Here is a 24,125-nt window from a genome sequence, read left to right as displayed (position 1 = left end):
TACAGCTTTAACATCCAGTAGTTAAAGTTACCCTTAAATTTGTGACCTTTTACCTCTCCCACGCGGCTAATTCGTAAGCAAACCTCTGCACGTTTCGGGAGCATATCACTATCTCACGGCACTCTTTGTGTGTGCATGAGGAATTATCACACCCACTGGCGCCCGAACGCCTACACCGCCTCCAAACACAAACGTAAGCAAATCCCAACACATACAACATTCAATCTTAAGCTTCAAGTTTTAAGCGCTCTTGGACAGCAAATTGATAAAGAGCAATTTGACACGGACAATTGACAAAACTACAGTAGCTCGACCTTTGATGTTCAAATTGATGTAAACTAGAATGCAAACCTTAGTGCGTGGGCAATACAGGTCTAGGCGACGGTGTTTGTTGATTTCTGAACGCAGAGTTATGTTGGTTAGAATTCGCTTTTCGATTATGTAATGAGCGTTCGGTCGCCTATCGCCCACTATTGGTGATCTAAAGATACTGATCTTTGGTAACCACTCTACTTTGATCTGGTATACACGACGGTTTCATTGTTGCTAGGTTCATGTACGTTGGTTAAAGTTGTGTTTTAATACTGTGAAGCATGTGTCAATAGACATCAATATGTGCATAACGAAAATATGCGTGCTTTCTTGCAACCAAAATTAACGATAGCAATAGTAAACAAATAAATTTAAAAACAGTTTTGTACTATATGATTACAATCATATTCACTTTTTTTAGAATACATGCGATTGACATATCAAATAGGTACCTAAAATACAGAGGGCTCATCAAGTTCTCATCAGCAAAAAGACGTCCACTGCTGTCAATAAGGTTTGCAGAAATCGCAACGACAGTTTCTTACTCCCTTAAATCAGGCGACTTCCAGAACATAGGTTGTGAATGCCCTCAATCTGGATCGTCTAACAAAGTTAAGGACCACATGTTAAAGTAAAAGGAAACTATATTATAAGCACAATTGCGGTCACTATTACAAAGTCTCATTGTAACTGAATGTTACTTGTTCAAGTTGGTCGAATTGATTTTAACGAAATCATACATAATAATGTGAAACTGTTGCCCATTATGTATGTTTTGCAGCAGAGACATTTTTTTCTGTTGTTTTAACTAGAACTTATAACTATTTATGAATCAAACGCGTGGGAAATGCAAAGTGAGAAGTTTTCGACATTTGTTCATGGAGGTCTAAGATCACGGGTCAATCAAATATCAAATTTGATGCGGATATGAAGCAACATTTGATCAAATATAAGATAATTCTGTCCATCAATACAGTAACAGCAAATTGAAAAACCTAAAAACCTAAAGACTTAATAATAATAAGAACTGCAAATATTTCATAAAACACCGTTAGTATTCCTAAATATAGTTACCTATCACTGCAAGATTTATATCCAGAACACATTAAGTTAAGACCTCGAATGAACTAGACTTTGGGTGAATTTAATAATATATGTATAATTAATATTAAGGTTGAGCCTTAATTGCCGAACGTGTTTTAATTTAATAATAATAATTAATTATACTCGTACAAACCTACTGCTCTTCGTTGGAAACCACCTGATGGGCACAGGCTGTCCTATGAATCCTATACACAGAGGCATAGAAGGTATAGAGCCAGACCAAGCTAAGTTGGTTTTGATGGCCCAGGGCCCAGCTTGTGCAAGTGTTAAGTAAACGTCATAATTTCATAGATGTTTGACGTTTAGAATAACACTTGCACTGTCTGGGCTATTAAAATCACTGCCAACTTATCTTGGTTTGACTTTATTTTAAAGTCCTTACGCAAGCCCAGTCCTTAGAAAAATCGATCGCATACACGCCGTACTCGTATATTGCCAGTAAATTTTGAAACAAGGTGAGAACACCTCATATCAATATAATTTTGCAAATCCTCTTCACCCAATAACCAGCATCTTCAATGATTAATGCATCACATAATTAACTACATTCTACTCCCAAATTTCACACAACAGCGTTAACTTAAACCCCGTTGATCAAATATGAAATTTAATGTTTGGTAATAAGGGTTAGAATGCATGTAATGTGTTGATGGACAGATTTTCGGATTGGCCAACAAATTGACAATTACAAATGCACTTTTAATGAGCAACTTGTGAATGATGAACGAGGAAACGGGTGGAATGCCTGATGCTGGATACGACCCCATTTTTTGAGTAACGATAAGTACGAAACAATGTAATAATGAATTTTACGTGGTAATGTACGCTTTTTATTAAAAATCATTTTATTGCCAGGTATTGGCATTATACTGCCAAGACGTACCTAACATAGTCTATTAAAGTGTAAGAAAAATGAAGAATGATAAAGACACTTTATTTGAAAGAATCGATTCAAGTTTATCTCGAGCCATCATCAGGTTTACAGTTATAAATGACTTTGTCGAAGTAAAACCAATAATAGGATTAAACATGATTAGCTTTAACCTTCGTTTGACTCCGCCATTGACCCGCACTAGGGTTGCCAGATTGTCATAAATACATTGATAGAATTTTAAAATGTCCAAATGGCTGAGTTCTTTAGCGACATTGGGAATCATTTACAATCTAGCACATAAAATATTGTCAAGAGAAATACTTTTTTGGATCGTCGAAAAGGAATGGGAGGCATTTGTAAAGGTTAAAAGTCCAACTATTTTATACAAACTGAAGGATTTTTTAGAAAAAAAATATGCTAAACATTCATCACTTAAAATCTTATGAGTATGAGATACAGTTTGAAAGAGAAAGAAAGTCAGGATGGGATAATTTGCGACCAAGAAAATTAATACGACTTAACGCGCCCAAATAGTCATGTAACAATAATTAAGTAACTTTCTATAATCTCATTAGTCTCATTACCAAGACATTAATACCAAGTAATACGTGACGTAATCATCCGGTAAGCGAAAATCATATTTGCACTAGTAAAGATTGACGGATCGGCGATTTATCTAAAGTGCAAAAAACGCCGGATAAACACACTAAGACACAAAATGACGTAAACGCCTCTTCTTCAAACGGCTATTACGACATTTGCGTCTAAAATGCAGCAAAATGCTCCAGATTTGCGAAACAAGCTCGGTGCGTACACGTACAAGTAGTAACGGAAACAACCGACTTCACCCGTAGTCGAACATTTCAAAAATAAACGTCAATCTGTATCTGTCAAAATTAAGTGTCATTACGAACTTGAGTGATTACAATATTAATTATCAACTTATGAATTAAGTAGCGCTGTAAGAGGTTTATGTGTCAGAATGTGTAACAGACGACAGGAAACCGAACGTAACGTTTACGATTCAGGGTGCGAATTAACAAACAAATCGAGGGGATTAAATAGGTGATGTCATCGATGTTAAATCACTGTCTAGACGCGAATGCTTGCTTAATTGTCGCACTCTTAGGGCCGGTTGCACCAACAACTGATTAACGCAACTCAACTATCGTTCCATAGAGGACAGACTTGCATTACAATAAAGTTTTAGCGGACAGAATTCTGCTATGATCATAAAGTTTAAGTACGTTATCTATATAACGATGTTTTTAATATTATACTTAAAATCTGGAAGAAGAATTCCAACATTATAAATTTCTTCAATGCGCTACAGTCTTGTAGATACCTAAAGTGCAGTCCAGACCAACAGAAATTTGCAATTTTTTATATACACTTAGGAGCAAAACTGTCCCAGTAGTAGCATATTAGGAGAATGTGGAGAAGTTGATGTCGATGAAGGGGAGGGGCACATGATTAATACATAACAGTACTCCTTGAAATTTTCTACAAATCCGCCTAATGTAAGTACATGGTTTATCTATAACTAAAACAGATAGAATAATAAGAAAAATAGCTATATGGCTAGATTATTGTGTCAAAAACACCCAAATATTTAGTACAAGTATTAAAATGATAGCAGCCCTGCCATGCTGCGCCTGCACAGGCGATGAAACCGGCACTTTTTGCCGACCACGAGATCAGATACAGTATCCGATGGCACGATAACTAATAGCTCTATAAACAAGATGATCGCCTAGTTAGCGCTGGGAAAACGTGCGACGGATGTATGAAATGCCTGTAGTATGGATGAGTTGGTACAATTAAATGATGTCTAGCATTTTTGAAGCGAGTTAGGTGGGTATAAAAAGTCGAGATATGACATGGCTAAATGTACTTATATGTGTGTTAACAATAGTGTAAAAAAAATATTTTCATATAAACTACCATTAGATAAGGGATGGTTAGTGGCAATTACAAAATTTATGAAAATGTCAAACATGTAAAATTCGTCATAAGCTTGAGCAATTTGAGACGTTTTTTAATAGGTATATGCAATTTTATTTAGGCATACGACTACGACTTAAAGTGAAATTTTCCAGATATGCCCAGAACTGTAGGAAGACAGTTTTTTATTAGAAAGAGTAAAACAGAAAATGTATGTATCAAATACACACGCTAGTTAAAGATGGATTCTTTTAAAAGGAAAACGAAAGCGATTTCACCAGTTAGTCGGATACATATGAAAAATACAATCTTACTAAATCAAGCAAATAAACAGCAGTTCATAGACGAAATTCATAAAACAAAATAAGCACAGTCGGTTTAGCTTAACGGCAAAGATGAGCAATATTGCTAAAGCTAAAATCTACTTTACATTATGACCCCCAGCCACGACAATAGACATTATCGAAGATCGTGAGAAACACCGAAAGAAACTAAATTGCGCCTCGTCAAAAAATAAAATATAAAATTCGCGAGGAGAAATTTTAAACGGTTGACTGACAATGAAAAACGTCTGTCAGAGACTTCACACATGAATTACCTCTTATGATTTGCAAAAAGTGTTGATACAAACGTTTATTTATCATCTTAAATGAACTGATGTTTGTTTTTAGTACCGGTCTTGTCTAGTGGAAGTTATTAGGTAAGTTTAATGACCACAGCTTTTATGTCTGATTTGCGGTTTCATTAGATTATTGTGATGTGATCTGTGACTTCGTCCTTCTGTTTTTTCGCGTCCGTAAATGTTGTCAGATATCCACAAAATCCTTTTATTGCACCGAAAGACCTTATGTAAGAAACATTAATTTCAAAATGCAGGTTCCTGTCACCGACGGTTGATGTTGTGCGTGGCCCGTCACTCCAATCAGTAAGGCAGTTTGTCAATCACAGTATTGTTTGGTTTAACAGCAAAATCTGAAAGCGGAAAATCTTACGAATGATTTTTATTCCACGTGCATTGTTTTGTATGCCACTATAATGCCAGCCAATTTATTAGTCAACGGCAGAGAATCCGACGAAGGGCGCCAGTGATGTACGCGCTCACAAATTAATGGAAAGCATTTAGGACAAGGCATTACGCATCGCGACATTTAAGCGGCAAGTGCTACATGCGTTGCCGAAAAAAAACTAATTGCGACTACAATGAGCACAAAGCCACCGCTTTTCCCACGGCGCATCGCGCGTGCGTACCGATCATTGCGCGCGAGCCCGTCTTTTATTGCCAAAAATTAATGTCCGGTAAGCAGACCTTAATTACAACTCTGGCTTGTTAAACTCAGCCCGTCACACTAACAGTCACCGTTCCGAGAACCCCAAACCAGAAAACGCATAAACGTAATAACCGACTAATAATAATACAATATTAAGAATATGAGGATTCTCGTATCGCCAGCGCCATCAGCACTTTACGACCTTTTAATGTTATTAGTTAATACAGCCTTTTTACCAGTTTTTTTAACAACTTCATAGTAGCCATCATCATCAGGAGACAGGTATTTTTTATCAACCTTACCGGCTTCTGTAAATCACCATTCAAGTTGACCGTATCAATATTTTCAGTCACAGCATTTACTGGCAGATGCGCGATGGTAATGCGTATTAAAACTATACGTTTTTTGTTTAACGAGAAGGACATTATTAAGTGTATAGTTAAGGAAGCCTACGATCTCCGGGAACTGTGTCAAACATTATCCCCTACTCATTAGTATCAAGAACTTGTTAGCATTAATTATGAGCAGACTCGGACAAGAATATTAAAATCGATATTAAAAGATCTCCGTGCGAGCAAATGTTTAATGTGACCGAGAAACTGGAGGAGTAGCTACTAGCTCCTACAAGATAAATCATTAATGAGCGTCGGACGATGTTCGACTTTGTGTGTCTACATGTAATGGGTCTGAAGCGGGATGCCGTTTTTATCATCAAGTCCCTGGTCTATTTAGCTAGTCCACTTTCACTGTAGCCCGAGGTGTCAGTGGTGTTACCTATTATCGCTCAATGGCGAGACAGCGCAATTCCTATGGAAATGAGCAGTGGACTCAGCTGGGTTATGGGACAGGTTGCCGGTGACGGTACAAGGCTAAATGCCCACCATTAACATTTATTAGTTTTCAGGAAACACCGGTTGCAACAGGATTATGTGTGGCAAATTTAATATGAATCAATTGAGATTTAATTTAAGATAAATTGTCAACGTCACCGTACATCACAATATCTTCATTAAATATAATGGAGGCGACAGTATTAAAACTGAAAGGCATTTCATACAATGAAGTGACTTCGGAATAGTTAATACTACTATGTAGGGTTATTTTCAAATAGCTCAAACTAACTATTAGTAATGTTGCTTTAAAACAATTCAAAGTCTATCAATCTTCAAACAAGCCCCATTTTATCTAAAGTTAGTCATCACATTTTGCGGTTTGTATTTAACGTTATCTTTTTCTAAAATCAGAAGATCGTTGAACCTTTAAGAGCACGTGGTGTATCCGATAAGGGAAGGAAACCCCAAAAACAGGTTATGAGAGGCCAGGTTGCCATATTTGTGAGCCGACTGGATTAGTCGTAAAAGGTTTAAACTGGCCGAGATCGTCTTTTGCCTACCTGAGCGGCCACGTGCCTTTATTTGTTTGCTACGTCACTGCCTCCTTATGGGGGATCCTTTTGACATTAAGGTCAGCAAGCTCTCTTGAGAATGATATGTAATGTGTACTGTACTTTTATATCAGGGATAGTCGTAGTAGAAATGAATAACATTTGCATGATGTAGTGGGTGGGATATTGTACTTTCGGTCTACAACTTTTTATAATTACTAGATATAAAAAGTGTAATTTATCAGGGATCGAAAATTTTAACAAGAAATAGGTAGTACGTATTTCAGGATTTTAAATAGTAAATCACCCGCAATCCTTTCAATTAGGGGATGGAAGTAATTAATAGAATCAGGCGTTACTTTGCGGAAATCCATGCTAATTAAAGCAAGAAATATTACTTTGGTAATCCGCGAGAAGATAACGTGCAAGTCAACAGTCAGTGTTTCAGTTGGTTCGGATGCATTCGGGTGTCAAACCGTCAACATCTCCAGCATCTTCTGAGGATGCCTCGTGGAGAGGCGAAACACGTGTCGAGTTTTGTACTTTTGGTGGTGGGTTGTTATATTTATTTGCGTATATATTTTTGCAGTGGGAGGGTGGGAACATTAATTGCATGTAAAAATACGCAAGTAAGTATAACGGGTTAGCACTGATTGACTAGCACGTTATTTTCTTGCGGATTAGCAAAGTAATATTTCTTGCTTTAATTAGTGGATGGAAGATTGTCATTAGTCATAAGCGACTTACAAAAAGAAGTGAAGTCCCATATAAATCATTTTCATATACAATGTTGCCAAGACGAAACCATAAGGCTCGCACTGTCAAAAAGTTATCAGATCTCTTGTACAGCCGAGCTTCCAACTCTACAAGCCCTAACTTCATATTCACAAACTCTACACCTTAGTCATAACATAATATATGGCTTGGCCGTATCGCTGCCATCACATGGACGTAAGGTGAAAAATTTATTCACTATTAATTATTTTTTATTATATTCTTGCTTCTTGAAGTAACTAAACGGCCAAACCACATATTTCGACTACGGAGTAGAGTTTGTAAAGTTAGAAGCTCGGCTCTACAAGAGATCTGATAACTTTTTGACAGTGTGAGCCTTATGGTTACGTCTTGGCAACATTTTACATGGAAATGTATTTGATGGAATTTCACTTCTTTTTGTAAGTCGCTTATGGCTATACTCTGTATCTTTAGGCATTTAAATAAAAGTAAACAAACAACTTGTACATTTTCGGGTAGTTATAACATTTATTGGTTAACCAACCAAATACAAAACCGCCTGGATCTGTCACTGAACAACCTGACTTTAACCTACATTATTAGATCATGTAATGTTTCAATCTAGTGTCAACTGGCTCAAGGAGCCATTTGAGGGTATATTTTGTTTACTTTTATTTAAATACCTAAAGATACAGAGTATAATGACAATCTTCCATCCCTTCATTTAAAGGATTACGGGTGATTTACTATTTAAAATCCTGAAATACGTATCTGGAGGCATCTTTTATACAATCTGCTTTTTTTACTGATTCCCCATACAACCTTCAAATAATGGCAACAGCAAGAAAATTAGGGTCATTAGGGGCCTAGAAAACCCATCTGAAAAGTGAGGCCTTTTATAGCTCCAAGGAATACGGCACCACGTAAGAATTAAAATGGTCCTTGTTGTAATGCGCAGTGGCCACGGTTTCTTATAACGGGCCCAAGTGTCGTCACAAAATCGATTATTTCCACACGTTTCACATGTAATTGAATTAAGAAATCCGCAGCTCACACTTCTGGTTCTCGGTCCGGCTCCTGCGAGTCAATTTTGACTGGCATTCAATTATTTGATTGACTTGAAATTTTGCATGCACGCGTACTTTAAATGATAATTGGCACGAAGCATATTTTCAAAATTAAAAATTGCGCAGAGTGCAAAATAAACGGTTTAACGGAATTATTAAATATGCAAAATATGAGAGCATCATCGTGATAGTAGTCAATGAAGTGCATTTTTAACATACACTTCAGACAACTTTTTACGCAACTTGAGAATTAACAACATTACCGTAAATCAAGAATACTACACCAGAGGGGGTTGCCGATCCTTCGTGGCCATTAAAACGATTGCGATGTCCGAGTAATGATGGAAAAGTGAAAGTATCGAACAGGCTTCGTTATCTTACTACAGCCTGCGAAGCTACTACTTTAATTACGATTTTAACTGGCTACTTCAAAAAGAAAACCTCACGTCATTTTGCATCCAGGCAAGTCATGTCTTCATTCTTTTGTTCCTTCTTATGAACGGAATAAGAGGTATAATCGGTAGAAGGGCGGTTAGTGGGTTGTAAATGTTAAATGGCAAAGCGGCTTGTTTGTTTTGAGAGCTCGTCAGAAGCGAAAACTTGATTACGGGAAAAAAAGCAATGATTCAGTGCGAACCAGTCGCTTCCTCGGATAGCGGGACGCATGTAAATGGCTTTGTGCGATAAGTGTCCGAACACACCACGGATTCTTTTTATTTTATAATCGCCCTTTTTAATGGAGTAGCTGACGAAAGCTTAGGACGTGAATTTCAAAGAGAACCCATGCATTTTAATCAGAAAGTCGCCTTGTACCCAAATGCTAAATATGTAAGACAAGGATGAACTATCTGATAATGGAGAACATGTCAGTTGAGAGATAAGTGTTAACGGAGTGTTTTTGCGAAGACTGCCATGGTGCGCGTGATATCTGCGATGAATTTCGAAATTTCAGAATGTAGACAATTTTCAAGCCTAAGCAAGTCACGGTATTTGAGAAAACGTCTAAACCTTCGTCATTCAATAATAGACCCGTATAATACGGCACTTCGAAGCTACATCGTAATATAAAAAACCAACTGAACCAACGGTTATAACACCACACCAGCAGTCAACCAAACCAATGTTTAATCAATTGATAGTTAACAGGTAATTATAAAGGATCGCGCCAAAGTGAATGTTGTTTTCGACGTAAACGAGACTGAAATTGTCACTCGTCTAATGTTACCATAATTTTACTGTTTACTACATTTTATGATTTAGTGTAAAGTAGTAAGACTAAACGGTTTCGGGGAAATTAAAAAGTCCATTAGTCTGTCAAAAGCTATTTTGCAATTTGACACTTAGGTATAATATTCCGGAACATAACATTTCGCCAGTTTTAGCCATAAAAACGTAGGGTAACTTAAAGTTCAAAAATATCGAAATGATATTTCTTGTCACACCGAGTAGTTTTTGTGAACTATTTGTTTTTTTTTCTACGAAACCTGGCAACTCTGCGCGTAATCGTAGGAGCTGGCGTCGGCGCGGCGATCAGGCTTGCGCGCGCGGCGCCGATTAGTTTAAACGCCGCTTAGACAATAATTACCAAGGTGCTAGCATGGCGCACGCAACTGGCGACACGATACGCGTATCGCACTGAATCCCAATTATGTGTCTACCTTGTTTATGATGATGATACGGTTAAATGAAACTCGCGAGAACCCATCTTTCTCTTTTTTATGCAATAGTGAACGCTCTATGGACAGAAGATGAAGACATTTTATGCAAACAATTCATAAAAAATTCTAGCACTCATCTTCCTTTGAATTTTGGGGCAATAGTGTTGAAAGCAATGCGCAGAAAGTGATGGAGACAAATTATGCACAAAAGTAGATGTAATAACTAATTGACCGTAAGAAAAAATTAAAACCGCAGACTTCACTTGCAGTATTATAATAAATAAAAATTATCCGTCACTCCCTTTCCCCGCAGAATATATTTGTTATCACATAGTTTTAAAAGTAAATTCATGTCGGTTATCAACACAAACCAATTTATTTGACTAAAATTTTCAATATTGGTCATCTTCGATACGAGACGTCGCAATAAGATTGTCTTGAAATCGAAGGCATCTTGTATTACTTACATACTCATAAAACGCACGTTCTTATTACGTACTCGTAATGTTACTTTTAGAGGTCCCTTTGTTTGTCTTCTCCCTTAAAAATATACTTAGTAACTATTTAGAATAACCAGAAAAAAAATACTAGCTGGCTAGTTAACTGGTAGAGAATGCTTTTTGGTATTAAGTCTGCCTTCTGTACGATAAGTTTTTTAACTGGATTTTACAAGCTCGTTTTCCTGCCTTCCATTATTACAAAATTTTCATCTTTGCACAATCAAATTTTAACCCTAAATTGTATTACTCGTGCTAGCACTTTAAACTGGGTCTACTTTCTGCGTAACACCAGTAGTCCACTCCGCTATAACATTTTCTATCGCGTTAATACCTTATTTTCATAATGACATATATCGCTTTATTAAGCACGTTTAAGTTCACGAAGTAAATACATATTTTTAATTATTAAAGTTTAATTAAATGGCGCTTCAATGTTTGTATTTAACACAATCATCATAACTATAATGGATGTGAATGGTTTTATAATAAGATTGAAGATGAGAAACCGCCACCCATAAAAATAAGGTGTTCCAAATGGCAACAAAGGGATAAAAAACCGGTCAAGTGCGAGTTCATTTTACTCGCGCACCGAGGGTTCCGTACAAACTTTGTAACTTTGTAAGTATTATCTTGTGTAACTATAAAGGCGAAGGAATTTTGATCGGAAATAAACCAAGTATAATTGTGTACAGCGCCATCTATCGGCAAATTGTCTAACTAATTTGCGCGATGCACGTATGTTGGTTTTTCGAGGATAAATCTCTATCATGTGAACCGATTTCAAAAATTATTCTTATATTTGAAAAAGGGTGTTTTAATATCATCTCATAGCTATTTCCAGTGTAATTAACACACTTATAGTTGGTTAAATTGCAAACTGAATTCGGAAATGTTTTTTGTTAATTAAAAAAAAGTTACCAAGATAGAGGTTTGATATTTTTCCTGTAAAATTTGTAGTAATGTTAATATTATGTAAAAATGTCATAATTTGTCTTCGGTAAACTTCGGAGATAAGGGGGGGGATGGTATTTTTTTTCACATTTTCCTCCATAAATATTTTTTTCCACTACAAAAAAATCATAAAATATTGTTTTGGAATAGGCAATTTGAGCTCTTTCAAATGATACCCAACTTAACCTAGTCACTAGACTTTGAAATTTTGCGCCCTCTTCATATTGGGCATTTCCCATAGTTATTAAAAATAAAATAACTAAATAATACTTTCAATGTGTCAGGGTTAGCGTTGTTCATAACTATTCCAAATTTCAAATCGATAGCTTAAGTGGTTCTCGAGATATTTAGCGGTGTGACAGACGGACGGACGGACAGAGTCGCACCATAAGGGTTCCTTTTGTACCTTTTTGGTACGGGAACCCTAAAAAGACCAACACGACCGTTATCATGATGGCTAACAAGACTTAAGGCTTAATTTAGCTAATAAAAAATTCAAAGCTACCAGTAATTAATATTCACGCCTACGTCCATTTAAGAATACCGAACATTGTAACCCTGAACGCTCTTCTAAGCGTGAACAGGTGAACTTCAAATCTAATCTATAACTTGGAGCAAACATGGTTATGTTTATTACCTTGTCTTCTTAGGTTACATATCGCCTTCGCTTGCTGTGTGCATATGCAGAAACATCACAGAACATTTTTTAATGTTTTGGCATTACGTACAATTTGCAAAATGTTTCCGTGACAGTGTTTGGTCCCCACAGTTAGTTTTTATTACTAATCTTTATCACTTGTGACAATGGAGTTTAGATTCAAGTCTTTACACATGCTAGGCTCCAGACACCATGCAAATGCGCTATCTGCGAATAGCTGCGATAATTACAAGCCCAGCCCGTTGCCAGCTTCATTCATAAACAACCGAGATTGCTTTATGAATGAGTGGCCGTGCCCTTAATATATTGTCGCCCGACTTCCATAGTTTCCTGTTCGCCTATTACCATTTATCGAATGTTGTCCGCGCAGGCTATCATTTTGACCGACCTTGAATCATGAATTTCATTGAGAACATATTGCAGGTACAAGTAGTAGTCGTACATCGTATGGAGTTCACAGCGCCTCATAAATTGCATTCTTATACTAGGTAGCGAGAACATGAATTTAATAAATATATTAACGTTCAATTCATTAACGGACGCGAAAAAACAAACATAACTCAACACGCTATTACAGAGCTTATGAACATAAACCTGTCCGGCTGTTAATAATTCTTACCTTAATGGTCACTCATTGCTGAATAAATTTTAGCGCTAAATAAACAAGCGTTATCTATGATCTGCACAATGCTGGTCCAGGGCACAGCGTCTGAGACGCCGCCTCCTCGATACCATCACGCCGATACGCATCAAGGAAGACCAGTTGTCAATACATTTCACCTGCGCCGGGCCCGGCTGATGGCTGTCGGTGACTCGAACCCGTTCCCATGAATTGTGTTGCGCGAGACATTTTTATACCTCTGTCCGACAAGACGTACTCCTTGCTTACATGTTAATGTATTGACCACCGGCCCCAGTTTTATGTCGGGCGCTCGGGCGCCGGCCGTCCTCGTCGATCGAAAATCTAATTCAATTTGACGTCGCGGCAATACAATCGAGAGACGGACGGCGGCGGCGGGCCGCGTTAAATGCTAATTCCTTCCCTATCCTATGCAAATTAACAACATAGCCACTAAATAGCATTAAGCCCGAACAGGGGAATATTCCGCTAACCTTATTTACGGACAATTCAGACGTCTCCAACAAACACAGGTGGTCCCAATAAAAGGTTCGGAAGCCAGCGCCTCTGAGGATGCCGCCTCCCTAAAAGGATAATAATACGTCGTTTCCGAGCCCGAGCTGAGAATCCCCTGGACCCGGGAGAAATGTAAATTGTCTTGCCACCTGACAAATAGCTTAATTAACGACTAACACGCGACACGGGAATTATTGCGATTATTCGAATGGTTCATTACAGCGCATGGCACGGCGCCCGCGCTGCACAATTAAGTGCTAGTTTATACCCATCTCAATGCTCACAAGACTTACAGTATTTTCTCTAATTATGTATGAAGTAGCACGCGGCAGTGTCTCAATATCACCTCCGATTTAATTCTCTCCGCAAAAAGCTTTATTTCGCTGAATACAATGAACAAAAGATACTGGAGGAAACTTATGATACGGCCTAAGTAGCCCACATGCGGTAATTTAACGAAGGTATTAAATCTCAAGGTTGGAGGAGTTAGGTTGGTTTTTTCGCAATGTTGTGGGTCGGTAGGCGTCTGGTGGGCGCGCGCACGTGTCGAGGCTGAGGTTTGTGACGCGACTGTGCGCGTGGGACGCCGTCGCTCCACTGAGGACACGGATGGGTGCCTTTGCGCATCATAATCCTCGCAATATTTACTTCTCAGGACCTTTTGAATTATAATATATGAACTCCTTCAGTTCTAAGTACTTATTCATCTATGATAGTATAGTATACTCGTAGTTGTTTTTCAAGAATTTTTAAACTTTTGAAGTTCAATAATCTTCAGCAGTGATGATAGAAAATAGTCGGTGCATCACTCAGGAATCGAGATTTGTTTAAAATAGACCTCAAACTTTGTCAAGCACGCCGATTTCCAGGAATCCAGTTCGAGATCAACGGTCCACATCTATCAACACATCGTCAGTCCTAAAAACCTTTCAAACTCAACACCTCACTCCGAACAAAAACCCTCTCAATCGCTGCAGCACCTCACCAAAATCCAGTTCCATTCCAAAATATAGCGGAATCCGCCAAATTCAACAATGGACACAAAAACCTGGTATTGTCCAATTGCATGGTAACGATGCCAAAACCCACGCTTTCCCACCGAAATCCGGGATCGTTTGCTTTTTTCCGCCTGATTAAAAAATGTCTCGTTGTGCTTACGAATGGCAATCAAATAAAAACCTACAGAACGATGTTTTATGTATGAAATTCCCGGTTTCTATACATAATGTATGGGGCGGCCGCTGCGCTTGGAAATTTGACAAAACAGCCGGACTCTATGGCAGTTCGGTTGTCCTTTTTTTGGCTTTTGGCGACGATAACATCTGAAGTGATTAAAGTTTTTTGACCTCTTCTTTTCGTAGACGAGAATTAAAATGATAATTTTTTACTATGAAATATTGTTTAAATTTTACCAGTCTGAGCTATGTATTTACGTAGGTATATGTAACATTTATCTATAAGTAGAATAAAAGATAGAGAAATATTGAATGTAAATAAAGCTTATCAATTCATAAGAAACTGGTAAAAAATTTGTAAATTGTACATCATATTTTTATATTTCTTAGTCAATGAAATAATAATATCTACTTTGTTATTGGATCTGGTTAATATTAAATACTACCAATTTTCTCTTAATGCTAATAATAAATATCGCTCACTCGTGTAAGCTTAGTGGTAAATATAACACTAAAATAGTATTAAATTATATTCTTACTTATACATTCTCACAATAATTGCCAAGTAAATGGTCATTGCAATGATGATCGGACATGACAATTAATATCATGGGTTTAGTAAATGTTGGATTATTTTTTAAGTCGTTAATAACAACGCTAACAAGGCAAGGTGCCATGCGGTATCCATTTTATGCTTCATATTTATTATAATGGCGTGTTATTTTGGTTTATATTTAATGTAGCGAGCTTTTAATTTTAAAATAGTGCAACAAGTTTTACGTGCGTGATCACACTGTAATCGTAATAAATCGCTTAAATTTTATTCGATGTGGAGTTTCACAGTTATCTGCTGATTATTTTAATTAGTCTATCGATCGTAGTTGTTACAACCCTTCATTTTTACAATATGCCTTTTCTTTTATCTAAAAATGTAAGTATGTGTGTATGTGTCTGGCTTCGCTTACTTCACGTACCGATTCGAGCAATGTAAGCTTCAATTCTGAACAATCTTGTCTCTAGCGCTAAAATTACACGGTAAGAATTCAATTTACCACAGTGACTAACGCAAAAAAAAGATTAAACCGATAGCAAAATCTATAGAATCTACAGGGCGTGAACAGCTGCCTATTTCGATCCAACAGGTTGGCCGTTCGTTACGCAGGTGTGTGCAGGGTGCTTAAGGGTGCGCTAAATTTATTGCGCGAGAGACTGCAGTGTGTGTACCGCTTATTGCTCGATGCTTTATGGGTCTCGCAATGAGATGAAACTAGTTTTAACTGTAATCGACTGTGAAAGGGTTTGGCTACAGGTCAAGATTACTTGAAACATGCTATATACAGTTTAAGTCAATTTTGTTGTGCGATTATCATTGTCGGCTTGATAATAGTGACCAGGAGCTGTCAAAACTGCAATTTAGGTTTGACGAGATGATGCAACAGTGCATTGTTTCGATTGCGTGATTAACAATTAAATGCAATAATTATAGAAAGATGCTTATCGGCCTGAAAAAAAAAACCTACTCGAAATCCAACAGTAAACTATTGACAGGTTAGACGTCGCTTAAAGGAATACAAAGAAACGCAACTAAAGTAATTATCAAACATTAACAACACAAATTGACAAAAGACCAATTAGAAGACAATCCAAATATAATGCAAGAACCACTTAGCCAACTGAGTAACACTAAAAAGTACGATAAAAAAGCTAACCTTTAATAATGTTCACTTAGCGAACGGTGAAGAAATTCAAACTATTCCAATTACAATTTCAAATTGTCCTGGAACTTATTAAGCTGACGATATTAAAACGTCAGCGACCGAATTTGAAATTTAAATCGAAAAAGCTGCTTCGAGCCAATATTTATCACTTCAATTAAGGGTTTCAGTTGGTTCCTTAACCACCAAGTTGAGTTTCTAGGATACTGACAATTAGATGCAATTTTATAAGATGTCTGAATCATAATGTTACTTTAACATCTCTGCCTAAAATTTGGACATGATAATTAACTCGATATAAATCGAAGCACGATATTTTGACCTACCTGCGAGTATCTCTCTTATCTGTACATGTATGATATATATAAGGGCATAAGGGCAGCTTTATTGTGCACAGTGCGATCGGATATTTACGAAAAAGTTCGGTTTTGCGAGCCATATACGTGCTCATCAGAGAAAATTGTAAAGGTCGCCGTTAAATACCGCGGCCGGAAAAACGTCCCACTTTGTCGCTTGCCGTAAGGACGAGATTTGCTTGTATCTTTATACGAGTAATCTGACAAGGCGTCCTTATGGTAAGCGATAAAGCGGGACGTTTTGCCGGCCGCGGTCACAAATTAGTGTAAGAGTACGTACCCTGTGCGAACTTAACCTTTTATATTTCACACCCCAACCAAGTAAAAAGGGCGAGAATCATTTTTTTCGCTCATCTGACTCTACACTCACTCTTGTCAAGATCCTGACAGTTTTTTACAAACACAAACTTATCAAATTTAATGACAAAGGTGTTAACATCAGGTGCACTTTTCAATTAACTACCAGTTTAAATTTTAATACAGTAGTCGAGTGACTATACTAGGTATATAGTATCCATTTCTTTCATGCCTCCGGCGGCATAATTTACTTTTAAGGACCTTTACCAGCTAGTTATGTACTGGGAAACTGAAGACGCGTGTAAGCGCGATTCTTGTAGCACGAATATCATGAAAGATGACATTTTAGTTTTATGGATAGTCGATAGTTCGCTAGTGACATGACCAATTATCACACAAGTTAGTGATGGTCACAAGATGTCACATTAAATAAAGTCGAAATAGCCACAGCGGCGTTGCAGTTACTTTACGTATAAACACAAAACCCGCCTACACGCAGAAGCTAATCTTGACAGCGGTTTGACAGACGTCTGTCAAAATGGTCACAATAATGGCATTTTTCTTTTGTTACACAATTTTGTATAGTAAATATATGTAAAGACATGTTTATTCTATCAAGAGAGTTTTAAATGCAATATCAATTTTGCTCCTCATATTTAACTTGTTTTGGTTTCACAATGTTTGAACAGTTATTTGTTTTACAAAGGGGTTAAATTGTTGTTTATCCAGTGCAAATATTGATACCCGAGCAAGCGAAAGATTCCAAAATTAAACCAATAAATGTGGAATCTTGAGTTAAACAAATTTTGCCACCTAGTGAAATACAAAATTGTTCACCACACTACCGCGAGGAAAATACCAGCCGTAAAATATCAAACAAAATAAAACCAAATCAAATTCAAATTAACATTACTAAAAAAATATCATTCAAAATCATTATTTAAAAGTCAATTCTAGCAGCTAACCGTCACAATAAGGGACCGACTCAAAATTTGCATCAGATTGCTTTGCCTCACATTTGGATAAAATGCAACTTTCTCATCAGTTTTTGAACAAGTAAAAGAGCCTTTAACAGCTGATGTGGTAAAACATATTTTTTTTAATAAAAGCCAAATAAAAGCTTAATAAAATTAGCATTATTTATCTTTGTAAAACTAAGTGGGGTTCTTGATTGAATCTACCGATTTCAATAAAACTTTCTTCAGTTGACTTTCATAATATTTAGAAAAAAATATATAGTGATGGGAAATCGTCAAATAACTGTCAAAATGAAATAGGACGTCATGAAGCGATCTATTAAGAGCAATTCCTAGCTGAGCAACTTTTCAAATCTCGAATTTTTGAAGCTATGTTTCTGTCGCGCTGCGGTGGGCGGGAGCGGGAGCTATCTAGTGTGAGTGCGCGCACACAGACGCGAGACTCGAACGCTCGCTCATTGCGCGCCGTTCCGTCGACATCGCCCGCGAGCCGGACGGAATTTATCCTGCGCTGCCCGACCGACGCAAGTTGTTTTTGTTGTTATCACATAATATTGTTTTTCATTTTTATATTATACTGTATCTATTAATTACTATATAAGTAAGAGAAAAAAAAGAATGATGTCCCTGCTTCGGTCGTCGTCGTACAGTCAAGTACAAAAATATGTATCGAAAGAATCGTCTCATAAATATGGTACTACGCTCTTATTACACTGGAATAAGATGCAACGGGACATATTTTTGAGTAAGATGTGTACACCCATATTTTTACACTTGACTGTACCTATCCGTATCAGTAAGTTGGGAGTGATCATGGTGTTTTGTGAAATTTTGTAAGTAGGTATAAATATATGTTTAAACTACAATCTATTTAACTTATAGTACGATGGGGCTAAACTTGATGACAATGACAATCTGGGTAATGCCGGAAAATTTTGGGACCAATTGAGAGAACTCGTGAAAAAATTTTTTTCGAGATCTCAGCACGTGACAGATTCTTGAAGTAAGGAGCGAATCGTTAAATAATAACCGTAGATTCGGCCTGAATTTTGGTAATCTTCAATATAGAACGGTTAGGGTAACGAGTGTTTTGCCATCAAGGGAGAACATCGAATGGTGAAAAAAAGTTGCTTCTAATGGAAAGAGAATAAGGTATCACAAAGAAATAGGTCCGGTGTCTATTATCCATTGTATATAAATTACATTACAGCCACCAATAATTACAAACTTAAAAGTTGTCAACGAAAGTGTTTTTTTTCGTATTTTTGTATCCGATCTTAACCCTGATACAAAAATTGGTAAAATTGTGGCTCTCAAACTTTGATACCTATGTCATAACTCATAAGGTAATTTGATAAGTAAACAATGTGCTAAGAAACCTCTTATTGTAAGGTTTACACGAAGTAATAAAATAAGAAAAACCACTAAAATAATTGATAGGTTTCGAAGTTTTGACAATTTAAGATCTCGTGAACTGTACAGGTTTAGTAAAAGTGTAAATGTATTGTTTATTGAAAGGAATGTACTGGAATATATTAAGTACTTAAGTAGGAGGGACAAAAATCAAAATAAAAAATAATCGTGCCCAATCATTTTTAATGAAGGTCGCCAAAAAAATAAGAATCAAATTTAAAAATCAAAAATACTAAGTAGTTCTTTAAAAAGGTCAAGGTCACTGCGAGCCCATCTTGAAGTATGGAAAATAAGTAAAATTGCGATTTTATTGGTTTAATTTTGCAATTATGTATATAATATATAGTTGATATATAATCTTTTTTTTATAAAATGTAAGGATCGTATGTAAAGAGTAAAGTAAATATATAGGAAAAGAGAGCCCTCTTGAAGCATTTTAAGGAAACTAATTTCGAAGCCCTATCTCTATTTTGTATCCGAAACTAGCTATGTATGTATGCGTGCACATCTACATATGCATCCGTATGTGTAGGTACTTTATTGCGAAAAATTGCTCATTTGCTATCTATTTTACTCGATTTTGTTATAAAATTCAACATGTATCATCATCCCTATACAATATAAATACTCTTTATTACACACCTCAATAAAAGAAAACAATACAAAAGAAAACAGAAACATAAGCACAGGTAAACAACATGCGGTCTTATCGCTAAAAAGCGATCTCTTCCAGGCAACCTTTGGGTTGCGGAAATTAAAAAAATTACATTGTCAGTAAGTAAGTGTACATACACATACAACTGGATGGTACAGGATAAAAATAATGGTACGAAAGTGTGATCAAGAAAACAATAAATGTGATAATTAAGTAGGTCAGTAGGTAAATTGAAGAAAATTTAAAGTTTGACAATCACTGCTGTTTTAAATAGGTAAAGATGGGATTGTTTCTTTCCGATCTTTACCTGGATGGGTCACGATCGGATATCGGTCTACAGCAGTGCTAGGTCTGTTAACACAATTACAAAAACAAACACAGTTTCATCACAATACGCAAAATAAATTACAGGGCGAATTCAAATTCGCGAAATTTACCTTGCTCTCTGTGATTGCGCCAGGCGCGGATACAAGGGGGGGGGCCATAGGGGCAATGCCCCCCCCCCTAAAACCCTGGCTCTCACATTACTAAATTGAGTAAATTTTTTTTTACCTTATTTTCTGTGCAAAAATATATGATTTTCTCAAAATGGCCCCCCCCTAAGCCAAATCTTGTATCCGCGCCTGGATTGCGCATAGCACAAACTCCCTAAGCAACGCGGGGACACTGGCAGTCGAGGCGCAATGAAATGATGTCTTACACAATGTTGCCACCATTAAAAAATAAAGCCAAATTAGGGAGAAATGAATGTCCTACGTTCTTCACCCGCATCCGGTATTTACCCAACATACCTTAATCGTTGAACCGCCGCATTTCAAAATGGCCCTTATTTTGATATCGGCTAGCCGTAATGTAATACGGCGGATTATACAATACGACTGCGATACTTATAAGCAGGGATCGGAGCCGGTTTTTTGCAAAAAACATCGAAATAACCATATATTTCGGTTTATTTTATACTCAAAATGTAGGACTCAGTTGTGTTTTTAGATAACGACTTCGTATTATTAGATTGCCCGATTAGGAATGAAATAATTAACAAAGAACGAAAAAAAACCGTTTTCGTTCCCATACAAAAATACCGGTTTCCGATCCCTGCTTATAAGTATATAAATCCCCTCGTCAATGTAATTGCATTAAATTTGCCATCTAGTGGCAAACATCAAAGTAGTTATCTTTTACTTGTGACGCACAAGTGTGCGCAATGTAAAATACAAAGTATATTTCTTAAAAAATTACCTTGTTTATTGTGATTATACTTAGTAAAAGAACATGTGATTATTAAATTATAATACGAAAAGTGGTCAAATCGCAAAATGCTGTCGTTTTATTTAAAATAATGAAATAATTAGACCGGTTACGAAAGTACCGGGAAATCCTGGTTCTTTAAAACAGTACCGGTTCTGCAATCCCTAATAAGGATGTTATGCCCATCACTATTTCTTCTCTGTACGTATATTTAGAAACTGTCTCCGCCTCCAATTCGTGCGATAAGGACAACTGCAGCCCGGACTGAAATTCACATGCAAAAAACTCAAAAATCGAGGTTTCGCTCTCGACTGTTTCCTCCTCCAAAACGCAATCAATCTTTATGAAATTTTGGAAACTGCAAGAGGAAGAAATAATCTATGCCGCTATGTTTTGATTTTTTGGATATTTTTTGTCATATTTGTATACTGTGCCTTTTTTTACAGCCAATTCAATTGAGCCGTTTTTGCGATTTTCGAGGCGCTGTATCTTTCTTCAAAATAAAATAATCCAAAAAAGCAAAACATAGCGGCACAGATATTGATGATATTGATCTTATTTGAAAAAATCACTGCTCTAGGTTAAAAATCCAGGGAGGAATCAGTCGAGAGCGTTTGTATGGAAAAATCGCAACTAGGAATTCCTCTTAACATTCCTACGCTAATGTCCCTGTACCTAACAACGCAATCGTGCACATACTTGTGTTTTATGTAGAGTTTTCTCGAAAAACCTCGCCATAAACATTCTGGTCGTGAGTCTCGAAAACTCTTTGATATAGACCGACGACTAACGAACCGCGCGGCCGATAAATCGGCCGATTAGTCCGACGGCACCGGGACAGACTGTCGATCTTCCAGACTAATCAGTTTAACTATTGACAATGACAACTTGTCAGCTGGGGCGTAAGGATTTGCAATGCGATTGATAGACTTAAGTTACGGTAGCTTTCTCACGTTGGATTTGGTTAGGAAAACAAAAGAATCAAATCTAAATTGATATGTGGTTACACTGCGGATTGGCAGCGCGAAGTACTAGGCATGCATGCTAGTGAGGCGTTCGAGCAAGGTGTTGGGAGGCGGGCCAAAGCGCCAGACATTCCCTTCCCATCGGCCAATTATGCTTGACCTTCTATACCCCGCGGACGCCACCTAACTCCACGCGTTCGGTAGTCAAATTACGGGTCGCGTCAATTTGGACGCTTAGCACAACCTATCGTATTGTCATGAACTCCTGGTAGTTTGGTCGGTTAAACAGTCGCGTTTGGTATTCTCATTAAAGTTCAACCAAACTGTTTTGCAACACTCGTTGACACCTCACAAGTCGCCGATGTTATCTCTCATTACAACATACCCTCAACACCTATTTCTTAATTGGTGACGGCAAAGTATATATTTTAATTATACTTATTTGGAAAAAAATACGTAATTCAATTATTCTTCTTTAGCCCTTTATATATTGCGTCTATCATCTTTGCGTCACTACTCACTAGTGTCATTGACACAAATGATCGAAGTCGAAGTTAGGGAAAACGGCGATAGATGGCATTAAACACAAAGGAACAATCAAGGCGTTACTTCTCTTTTTCTCTGCGCTCCTAATACGAAGGAGTCCATATTAGGCACTTTTGGTTAATTCTACGGAAAAACAAAAAAAAACAAATCTTGTCTATGACACTAGTGACGTGAATAAGTAAATGATCGACAGATTTAATATTAACACAATCTTCTGCTTTGACGTTGATCAGGGCCGGATTTAGGGGAGGGCAACCGGGGCTACTGCCCCGGGCCTCCACAAAAGAGGGGCCCCCCACAATAGAGAATTCGGTAAATTTACCATTTTATTTGGAAAAAATTTGGGGCCAGGGGGCCTCCACTCCTTTATTGCCCGAGGCCTCCAGACCTCTAAATCCGGCATTGACGTTGATATATATATCTGAGAAAGGCACCCTATAGATGTTTAGGTAATATCATATACATTTCACTTTTTGAAATATAAGTACTGCAACTAATATAAAACACATTAGAAAAACCAATACAACATTTAAAACGAACAGCCTTGCCATTCAAAGGAAGGCTGTTAATCTCCTTACACAATCAAGCAGAAGCAACCAAAATACAAAGCAGCGCCACACAGGTCGCACCCGCCGCATTAGCATTACAAAACTGCGGGCCGTGAGATATGGGTCGCAGATGCGCGCCCGCGCCGCAATTAGTGTAGGCGCAACATATAATTGTCTCATTTCGGAACAGCCCCGTTCACACTCCTGTCCGCAGCTCATCTTGTGCTAAGCAAAAAACAATCTTGATAGCTTATGATGCCGCAAAAAGGTGGTGGCGAAAAAAAGTAAACAATATGCAAATTTATCCTGTTAACAAACTTATGTAGTAAACAATAGTTACAAAATGTTAAGATCTAAACGTCGGGTCGTGTGGGAAAATAATCTCGAGCGCAATCTACATCCGAGCTAGGTCCTAATTAATTTAGTAATCGCTCGTGACGACTTATTCCGGCCGTAGAACGAACCACGAACCTAACGAAATCACGACTCCGCCAGACAACGATAATCGTTATTTTAAATTTATTAAAATGTCCTCTTAAAGGACTATCGGGGCGCCAATATCGGACTGTATAATTCACGCTTCGGAAAGGAGTAGACAATGAGGGTCATTATATTTTATAAAGTCTCTATCTTTTTGTTT

General features: G+C 37.3%; 1 protein-coding gene across 2 annotated transcripts in view; it reads right to left on the bottom strand.

Annotated features, from left to right (window-relative positions):
• LOC133522739 (serum response factor homolog) overlaps positions 1–24,125 on the bottom strand; it is a 325,153-nt gene that overhangs the window by 294,275 nt on the left and 6,753 nt on the right. The gene's annotated exons all lie outside the window — the stretch shown is intronic.

The sequence above is a fragment of the Cydia pomonella genome, chromosome 11 (assembly GCF_033807575.1).
Source record: "Cydia pomonella isolate Wapato2018A chromosome 11, ilCydPomo1, whole genome shotgun sequence".
Classification (NCBI taxonomy): Eukaryota; Metazoa; Arthropoda; class Insecta; order Lepidoptera; family Tortricidae; genus Cydia; species Cydia pomonella.
The sequence above is the reverse complement of the archived record's forward strand: the minus strand, read 5'-3'. Positions and strand labels throughout refer to the sequence as shown.